Below are 11,721 nucleotides of genomic sequence, written 5' to 3'. Positions count from 1 at the left end.
TTTAAACCATTAGCTACAAAATCAAGATTTTTGGGACAGGGTACTACTTACAGATGAGAAAAATTTTCAATCTTCTAAAAAGAGCAAAATTGGGGTGTATAGACCAGATAATAATAGATTTAATCCTCTATATATTGATAATAGATAGCGAGGAGCTTGTCATTTTAGCGCCAATGTATGGGGATGGATTTCATCTAGAGGAATGGGAATTATATGGCGTATCGATGGCTGGTTTGTTATGCAGTCTTATCTGAATATTCTAGAAAACATCATGTTTCCCAGTGTACAACAGTTGTATCCAGAAAATAATTTTATCATCCAACAAGATAATTGTCCTGTTCACACTGCAAATATAATAAACCAGTGGCTCCAGAATAACAATATCGAAACCTTACCATGGCCCAGCTACAGTCCAGATTTAAACCCAATCGAGAATGTGTGGGGGACTGTATAAAACGGTTGTATCGGCGTAATTTTATACCTCAAAATTCTGAAAAGCTTTGGCACGTTATACAACAGGTTTGAGAAGAGCTTTCTGAAGAAGACAATTTCATAGTTCCTTTCACGCAGATAGACCGAAGACTACAAGTTATTATCAATGTTGATGAAGATATTACAAAATATTAATTTTATTTTTACACACCTTAATTTAGTATAGTTTTGGTCTTCCAGACACTCGCTTTCTTTCGAGAGTTTCTTGTTCCCTCCACTTTTTATTAATAGAAAAACTGTGGTTCTGCTTGTGTTAAAATGTTTTGCTGCCTCTGATAGTGCCAAGTTATCTTTTAATTTGGTTACAATTCTTGCTTTAACATATTGTTAAGTCAAGTAGTTTGTTTTATTCCTTAATAATAATAAAAATAATAACAACAACACTATTTTATAAAACACTTCTTTATAAAATGCAGGAATTCAAAATAATATCAAAATTTAGACCTTAATAATTATTACAATTTATGAATAAACATATGTAATCAATTGTTTATTTTATTATATGTCTGTCATAATAAATATAATATAATATCAGACCAATCAAATACACTGCTCAAAATGATCAAATCTTAGAGTCGTATCAGTTTTTTTAGGAACCAGATGTACATAATACACTTTCACGAATTTTAAGGAAACGCTCAACAGTCAATATTTTTTTCAAAAGATGCGTCAATCAATTGATGAGACCTTCAATCAGCTTATTACTCAATATATCAATCTACGTCAGGCAATATATCACCAAAGACTCCTAAACTCACGCTACGAATCTCTTTCTGCGTTAAAACAGAATGGAGACCTCCATAGTTGCTACTGAATGCAAGACTGAGAGAAAGCGTTATCAAAATTGGCTCAAAATTCGACATTCCATAAATCGCCGTCAAGGTTTGCATAAATGGGATCCTCATGATATTGACTCATTATTATCATCATCTTGTGACCTGTTGTCATCTTCTTATGTTTCATATCCCTCGGCATAAGTTGGTCTAACTCCATCTAACGACTAAAAAATTCGCGGTTAGCCTCTGCTTCTTCTTCCTACAGATGCTCCTGTGGTTAGCTTTTTATCAATCGTGTTGTCTGTTGTTCCAACTAGCAAGAGTTATTAGCGACACGAAGATTAGATTCAACAGGCAACAGAAGCCAAGAATGGCCATTCTAGACGACGAATGTAGATGACATGGCCTGGAAGAAACCCCTAATCTACAAGATGTACAGAGCTAGATTACCTCATTACTTAGTTAACATATGTGACACATATCTAACTAATAGAACTTTTTAAGAAATCCAAGAAGGGAGGCCTCAGGGCAGTATACTCTCGCCCATTTTATATAACATTTTTGTTTCAGACTTACCAACAGATCCAAGAACAAGTACAGCCCTCTACACAGATGAAACGGCAATCTATGCAACAGGAAAAGATGACAGAAGAATAGTCCAAAACATAGAAAACCACCTTAAAAGAATCACAGCATTCACGGAAAAATGAAAAATCAAGATCAACATCCAAAAGACGCAATTCATCATGTTTACACAGGAGAAAAATCCACCAGTAGTAAAAATCACAATTGGAGGAAATAGGATCCAATCAGAAGATTCAGTCAAGTACCTAGGACTTCATTTCGATAGGAAACTCAACTTCACGAAAAACACGCAACAAATCAAGGTAAAAACAAATATTGCAAAAAGACTAATACTTCCCTATATTTTTAGGTCCAGTCCACTATCGAATGCCAAGAAGATCCAGTTATACCAGGCCTACGTTAGATGAGTAATACTGTACGCTGTCCCAGTATGGAGCTCCACCTCGGAAACTAACTGGAAGAAGCTAGAAACTATAGAAACGTCATGCTACAGGATCATCGATGGATCAACATGGGAAGAAAGAATAGCAAATGCAACCATTGGAGAAAGGCTGTAGTATACACCACTAAGGGAGGTGAGGTGGCTAGATAATGACAAGATACTTCTTCCACCAAGCCTCAAGAAGACTCCTAAAGATCAGGGACATCCTCGCCAAGAATCGGATCCAGAGGATGTACAGATCAAAACACAGACTGATCGACCATATGATCAGGGTCTAGCCGGGTGGTTGCCGAAGACAGCCAATCAGGAAAGTAGGTACGATGTTGAAAAGAAAAAGAAGCCAAGGAGTCCATGACAGAAAAATCCAAAGTCCGAAAGGAAACAGTTCAACCAGTAGGCGGTGCAGAAGCGATCAAGAAAGAAAGCTAATATATCTGAGGTTTGAAATATCTTGCTAATATCTATATCTTAGGTGTGAAATGTAAATTATATTAACGCAATAAACGTTTTTATTATTATTTTATTGAAATGAAGAATAATGAAACACCTGGCAAAAATGGCAATACCCGTAAAAACATTATTGTACATTCTAATGAAAAAACAAGAAAACATGGGGGGATGTCCAAAGATGGATGTTATTGGCTGATTAGATAGACAGACCAAAAAAATATCGAAAACATTAACAGCAAAGAAAAGGTACAAGCTAAATATGAAATAAATAGATCAGGAAAGGAAAAGTTGGATCGGTAATGAGCTCAAAGTAAAGTGTCTTATACACTTAGATGTAAATTTAAATATTATGTTTGTATGAGATTTAGGGATTTTATGCAAATTGTTCACGGCAGCTCTAGAGTCAATATTTAAGAACACTAAATGGCAAGATATGGGCATCAATATAGATGGAGAAAGATTAAATCATCTAAGGTTTGCAGATGTTGTATTAATCGCAGATAACTTACAGGATACAGTTTCTATGATACATTCGCTTAAAAGTCTGTCTGAAAGAGCAGGATTAAAGATAAACTTTGAGAAAACTAAACTTATGACAAATCTCGTAATGAGTAGAAATATAACTATAGACAATTATACCATACAACAAACAGACACTTACAAATATATGGGACGAGAGTTCAAAATAAGCAGAGACAATCAAACACATGAAATACAGAGGTGAATAGGCCTGACATGGGCAGCATTTGGCAAATTAAGCCATATTCTAAAAGTTCAATTCCCATGTGTCTCAAGCGAAAGGTTTATAACCAATGTGTTTTGCCTGTACATACTTATGGAGCAGAGACTTTAACAGTCACGCAAAAATCTGCGAATAAACTAGAGTTACACAACGAGCCATGGAACGTGCAATGCTGAACGTGAGCCTTCAAGACCACATAACAAACCAACAAATCAAGCAAAGATTAGGAGTTCAAGACGTCATCGAAAGAACCACGACGCTTAAGTGAAACTGGGCAGGGCACTTAGCCAGAACACAAGATGGACGGTGGACAAGACGTATTATGGAATGGAGGCCCAGAAACTATAAAAGAAGCCAAGGACGACCACCGACTAGATGGACCGATGATATAAAACGTGTAGCGGGAAACTGGCTACAAGCGGCCCAGTGTATAAAACACTGGAAAGAACTGAGGGAGGCCTATGGCCAGCAGTGGACGAGATTGGCTGATTGATGATGATGATGGGATTTAGCCACAATTATTGGTTGTAATGAAAATCACATTTTTAATTAACAAATGTTTGATGTTTCGATTTCGACACCGGAAATCGTTTTCAAAAAAGATTTCTGAAAATTGACATGCCTGACCTCGATCTCGTAGACAAACAGCATGTAAATGGCTGAAAAAATCTGCCGGTGGTGTTTTTACTCGTGGAATATCAAATTCTCACTGTTTTTGTGTATTTTGAAATACACACGGGAATATCAAATTCTGTCTGTTTTGTATATTTTAAAATAAACAAAATCACGGTACGTCATCTAATACAAAAATTCAAAAAAACGGAATTCCCCAAGGATCTAATTTAAGCGTCTCCCCATTTCTTATTGCAATAAATAATATTATCTCAACTTGTGACCTACCAGTAAAAACTAGACTCTTTGTAGATGACTTAATCATTTTTGTTAAGGGGATACATGATAAAACCCTTCAGACCCATCTACAGAAAGTGCTATGGAACCTCGAATTATGGACACATTCCACAGGTCTTCATTTATCAACAACAAAATCAAAGGCTATGTTATTTTCAAAAAAAAAAGAAGTTATATCACTCCAGAATTAAAACTATTTAATAAAGAAATAAAATATGTTGAGAAAATTAAATGTCTAGGCATAACATTTGACAACAGATTATCCTGGAACCACCACATTCATGATCTAAAAAGTACGTGTCAATCTGCACTTAACATTATAAAAACTGTTGCATACAACACGTGGGGAGCAGACAGTAAAACACTGACCCTTATGTACAAGTCATTAATCAGGCCCAAACTCGATTACTCTTGTATTATTTATGATTCAGCAAAACCATATATCATAAATCAACTAGATCGAATACAAAATAGTGCTTTGGGAACCATACTAGGTGCCTTTTATACTAGCCCTACTGAAAGTTTACACTGTGCAGCTGGAGAAGTCCCCCTGGAATTCTGTACAACAAAAATAAAAAATCTCAACAAATTAGAAGCGTTTGAGTTATGGTGTTACCGTCGCATGCTCAGAATCCCGTGGACAGCACACATATCTAACGAACGCGTGCTAGAGACCGTGCACAAAGAGCGAGAATTGATCAACATCACCAAAATGAGAAAGGTCCAATACTTTGGTCATATAATGAGAGGACCTAAATATCGCTTACTCCGGTTAATCATTCAGGGCAAAATCGAAGGAAAACGTTGGGTCGGAAGAAAACAACTGTCCTGGCTGCGTAACATTAGACAATGGACAGGTCGAACGGTCGAGGAACTGTTTCATCTAGCTGCCGACCGAGAATCATTTCATCAGCTTGTCAAGATACCTTACAGGTAATATTAAGTGACGGAACTGATATGAAAAATTTGAATCATACTTATATTCCATAAATGTACTAAATAAACTGTAAAACTCTAAATTGTACAACGCCAATGACCCTATGAGGTTGAGGCATAAATAAATAAAAAAAAATAAACAAAAACAGTCAGATTTTCATATTCCTAGGGTAAAAACACCACTCTCAAATTTTGTACAGCCATTATATGCTGTTTACCTACGAGATCGAGGTCCAGCATGTCAATTTTGAAATGAGGTAACCAATAATAAAAACTTAAGTTATACATTTTTCAGAATTTGTATAATAATCGTTCTTGAAAATGATTTCCGGAGTGGAAAACCAAACGACAAACATTTGTTAATTAAAAATGTGAATTCCCATACAAATCCCATACAAACATAATATTTAAATTAGACACAGGACAGTAGTTTTAGAACCTTGTTAGATGAAAATAGTGTTTAGAATGGAAACAAATCCGATCTGAACGGAAATAGTTTCCAAAATATAAAATTTTTGAAAAATTAAGCAAATTATTGAACAAATATTAAAAAACAAAACTAAACGTCAAAAAATAAAGTATTTCTAATTGCGTTTGTATTTCCCAAATAATATATTAGTTATTATGATAGATAAATAATCAGAAGCATTAGTGATTTATATCTATTAATGCAACAACAAAATTCTAGTAAATTTATCAAACAAAAAGTTTCCTATTATTTATTTTATGCTGTTTATTATGTTTCCAAACAGATAGTTCAGCGTAAGTTTGATAATAATCTGACGAAGCCAATATTTCAGTACATTTGCACTTAAAACAGTGGATAGAGAGAAGAAGAACTTGAAACATCAGTCAGAAAATAAAATAGTACATTTTGTAGTTTTAAAAACAATTTAAAAAGTACTTAAAACTTTATAATAATATCTACAAAGAAAAGATAAAAAGACTTTTTTAAATCGATTTTGTTTACACTTCAGTACATAATGCAGATGCACTCAACTTACTAGATATTACACATACATTTACGAACTATTTAATACTTACAAAGGTCCATAATGTGAAAAAACAATATTTGTATTTATCCATATATTCAATTTGTTCTCCAAAGTACACCTTCCCTTTCAAATGTTCCCCTAGTTTAAGAAAATGTTGGAAAGAAAAAACATTGAGGGATAACACTGCTATAAATAACACAATAGGTGTATAGTTTTCCTTATAATGTGGGTTTCTACCGTCTGAGTGCTTCAAGGCTGTCATTTTTCTATTTTGTCACTCTTAGAAGTTACTGTAGGATTAAAAAATAAATACCTACTAATGACCCCAAGTCAAAATCTATTCGTACCCGTCTGTTGCGATCTCTTCACACAGTCAGTGGTGGCGATTAAACTGTTCTGTTGCGATATAATTCATGATCGTGCGTACTGAGTAGCTCTATATATACTTTAGATAAATTTACGAGGTGCAATTTACTTTTTTTCAGGTCTGATAATAAACTAATTATACAAGGGTAGATCAAAAAAAATTATGATCTAATCCAAATTCCAAATTACATATATAATCTAAATCTAAACTGGATATGTGTCGACTATTTAAGAATATAGAAATTCTGGATTTAATTAGTACTTACGCTTGTATTAACACAATTCCAACCAACATTGATTTATCAGATGTAGCTAGTGCTAACTGGAAAATTATTGTCAGACTACTGGGCGACTTGGGGATATCTCCCTATCTGCAGAACTTGGAATTACTTCACGGATAGGTGCATCAATATTACGAGGGGTAACTCTATGAGGACCACGCAGGGCTCCGTTCTGGGGCCACTGCTTTGGAATGTTCTTTACAACGAGATTTTGGAGGCCGACCTGGGCATTGGTGTACAGGCAATAGCGTATGCGGACGACTTAGTGGTGCTGGTGGAGCACAACGAAAAATGGTCAATCATGCATAGAGCGAACCGAGCCCTCAGTTAAGTGAAGACGTAGATGTCAAGCAGGAACCTCATACTGACGACCGAGAAGACTGAAGCTATGATCCTCAAGGGTACGAGGTCCAGAGACCATATAGTTTTTGCACAGGAGGGAGACTTTTGGCACCTGCCAAAAAAGTGAAGTACTTAAGGGGTAGTCCTAGATACGAAGCCAAACCTTGGTGAGCACGTGAAGTACGTCGTTCGCAAGGCAGTGGAGAGAACTTCGGCGCTGACATGAATTATGCCTAATGTGGGAGGACCAGGGACTGCCAAAGGGAGAATTTTAATGAAAGTGGTCCACTCTACCTTGCTCTATGAGACACCAATAAGGCAACAAGTGCTTAACGTCAAGAATTTTAGGCTAGAAAAAGCCCAAAGAAAAGCACTGCTAAGGGTAGCACGTGCAACGAGCATAGAGCAGCCTGGATGAGGGTATTAATTCCAAATATTGCAGACTGGATGAAATACGGCGACAGAGACACTAACTACTTTTCACCCAGTTCCTAACACGACACGGCTCTTTCAGGGCCTACCTAGAATGAATCGGGAAGTTAGCGGATGGAAACTGCGCAGAATGTGGAGTGTTTTTGAATATTCACAACCTAACAAGTGAAACCGCTCACGTGTACTTGTGGCACGAAGGACAGGCAGGTAGGGTTTGTCAGGAGATAGCTGCTTGTTTGTTAACATTCGACTGAAACACATCTCTCCGTTCAGTGACAACCATGGAGGGCAAAACAAGTTACCCAATTTTGGCTTTATATTGTTAAGAATGCCCAAATTGAAACTGTTGATCACCACTTTCTAGTCGCTGGACATTCTTACAACGAATGTGATCAATATTTTAAAATCATAGAACTTAAAAAGAAGAAGAACCAACGTGATATTTATGTACCAGAAGACTGGATAAATTTGGCTTCCTCAGCAACTAGAAAATTTAATTTGACGAAGTTAATGGATGCAAAATACAAAAAGTATGAAGATCTCATAGAACTCTTGCAATTCGTTCCACCAATATACCATGAATTTATATACCAATATACCACGAAACAAAGACTAGAAAGCCTTTTAGCTACAGGAACTTTTGCAGGCAATGAAAATGATGATAATCTCTTTGGTAACAATGTTTATGACACAGATGACAGCAATAAGATAGTTTTAAAGAGCCAACATCTAATATTTCCTGTTTTAATAATGTCGTGTAAAAAAAACATACCAAATAGTTGTTTAAATAATAATAAAACCACATGTATTTTTGTGCACATTGAGCATTTTCATTCTGACAAAATTAATGAGAGGTAAATGGATCTATACAAATACCATATATATATATGGTATTTGTATAGATATATAGATGTTGGATATATGGTATCAAATACCTTGGCTGTTGGATTAATTGCAAGCTGGACCCAGAACAAGAAATTAAAGCGAGAATTGCTCAAGCTAGGGATAGTTTCTTTAAGATGCGCGTTCTATTCTGCGATACACATATAAATATTAAATTGAGATTAAAACTTGTAAAATGTTTTATCTGGTCTGTTCTTCTCTACGGAGTCGAAACATGGACTTTAAAAATAAAGAGCCTGAATAGAATCGAGGCATTTGAAATGTGGGTGTACCGTAGAATTTTAAAAATTCCTTGGACAGCACGAAAAACAAATGAAGAAGTACTAGCGAGACTCAATTTAGAAAAAGAACTATTGAGAACAGTCAAAAGAAGAAAAACCAGTTATTTAGGGCATTTGTTGCGCAACGAGAAATACTACATCTCTCAGTTGATAATAAAAGGCAAAATAGAAGGAAAGCGAGGAATTGGAAGAAAAAAATTGTCCTGGTTACGTAATATCAGAAACTGGACAGGACTTGGATTTGAGGAACTCTTAAGAACAGCTGAAGATAGACAAACGTTTGCCACCATAACCGCTAACCTCCATTGATGGAGACGGCACTTGAAGAAGAAGAAATGGATCTATGTACGCATTATCAATTATTTTTTATACATAAAACAATAACCGAATGTTGGAATATCTGCTATTGACAATAAAAATCCAAAGATTTGATTATCCTTCTTACATGGTCAAAATGATGCGATTTTAATTTTCCTTCTTACAATAGTTTGACTCTTGAGTTTTCTCAAAATGTTGATTTTGTTACTTAGACCCCTTGACTTCTAGGGGCCTCATATTCAGTTTGCTTAACGTTGATTTTTAATCCACATTGATCACAGGATTGTTTTCTTTTGATCAGTAGATTTTTATCGTCGTAACTACGGTAGGTATCATCGGTATATCTAATGTTGATCACCGTTACACCATTCACTACAAAGGCTCCCTTAAATATTTCCTCTGAAGAGTGAATGAGAGTATATAAACCTTGCTTCACTCCTCTTTTTATACTTATTTCATCTCATTTATAGTTTTTGTTAAACTTTTATTTTTGTACTTGATACCAGTATAACTTTGTAATTATTGAAAGTTTTTATCATCCAATAAAGATTTTTTCTATATTTCTAGCATTTTGTTATGTCGAATCTTCTCTAAAGCCTTTCCAAAATCGCTCTAAAATCCGAACCGACTATTACTAATCGCGCTTCTAATATCCTGTATATTCCACTATGTATTACTCTCAGGTACAAGAACTAGAAAACGTATCTTCAACAATAGGTCTAAAAATGAAAATCAGTAAGACCAAACTTATGACAAATTTAGTTCCCAGCGAACACCTAATCATCCAAAATCAAGTGGTAGAATCGACAAAAAAGTACATATATCTTGGTGATGAAATCAGAATAGGCAAGGACAATCAGACCTGCGAATTTCAACGACGAATATCACTTGCTTGGGCGGCGTATGGTTCACTAAGAGACATCTTTAAGAGTAACATCCCGATAGCTATGAAACGGAAGACATTTGACCAATGCGTTCTTCCTATTATGACATACGGAGCAGAAACTCTCACGCTCACAAAAACAACAGCACTAAAAATGCGAGTGGCACAAAGGCGCATGGAAAGATCAATTCTCGGCGTGACAAAAAAGACAAAATAAGGAATCAAGACTTAGGGAAAAGAACAGGTATAAGTGATGTCGTCGAACGTATAGCCAAGCTGAAATGGAATTTGGCAGGTCACGAGACTGAAAGACACAAGATGGACCCAAAAACTAATTGACTGGCGCCCACGAGAAGACAAACGCAGCAGAGGACGACCACCAACACGCTGGATGGACGACATTAGACGAATATCCAAGAAATGGTAACAAGAAGTACAGAACCGTGAAGAGTGGCGAAAAATGGGAGAGACCTATGTCCAGCAGTGGACAGAAGAGGTTGCATGATAATGATGATGATTACTCTCAGGGCTATCTTTAAAATGTACCTTAACAGCTTATTGGTCGGTAATGACTGCATCTCCTTGCGCGGTGTTTCTTCGGTGGATTTATTACTGCATACGATTCGTAAATAAATTAAATACAAAGTTTATCTATAAAAATATTTACTCAAATTTTAACAGCTTTGGTCTTTTTAAATTTTGTACATTTATTCCAACTTTCGTTAGACTTAAACCAGCAACAAATTGTAGAAGAGTAAAAGATATTTTTAACGGCCAACTGAGCATTCTGTAGATCGGGTACAGCCATACTCCTTCGAGAAAATATATTGAGTACAGTCTAAAAATTTTTACAATCTAATTACCATTGTTTTAATATGATGGGAAAATCACAAAATTAAAATAACCTTATTTAATTTACAAAAAAGTATAATACTTAAAATTCGACAAAAAAAACAAAATTAACAGAAATAATGAGGCGAACTTTTCTGTCGAGCTTTCAAAGACCCCTGCACTTTTCTTATGTAAAAGTGGTTTTAGTTAAAGTGGCTGAAACTTTGCATTGCTGATCAAAAGACCCATCATTGCCCAAGACTCAGATATCAATTGTTTATGAGTTACAGAGGTTCAAAATGTAGCTCTTAGTCCATGTGAATATTACATATTTTTAAGGTGTTAGTAAACAAATACAACAAACTTCAAGAAGTGATTCTTCATGAAAAAATAATGACAGTTTGCTATATAAAAGTACGTCCGCAAAAGCTCCATTTTCCGAGATACGGTGTGTCGTAATTTTTCTTACAAACTGTTGATTTATTTATTGCTATGAAACCAGTTAAGATACGCAAATGAATTTAGTGAGCTTTAAGAGATAGTTATTGCGCATTTTTTCCATACAACTAAGAATTTTATCGGTAAGATAGTTTGCAATGTAAGATGCCTAAGATGCCTGAATTTGTTTCGAAACTATCTTACCGATTTTTCTATCAGATGTCGCTATTGCGTCCATAACGAAGCCATTTTATTGTTGCTTCCTAATAAGACAGAGAAGATTATTTTTCACGTTAAGAACGGCTATGAATAACTGTTC

The sequence above is a fragment of the Diabrotica undecimpunctata genome, chromosome 6, assembly GCF_040954645.1.
Source record: "Diabrotica undecimpunctata isolate CICGRU chromosome 6, icDiaUnde3, whole genome shotgun sequence".
In the NCBI taxonomy this organism is placed as follows: Eukaryota; Metazoa; Arthropoda; class Insecta; order Coleoptera; family Chrysomelidae; genus Diabrotica; species Diabrotica undecimpunctata.
This window is presented reverse-complemented; position numbering follows the sequence as displayed.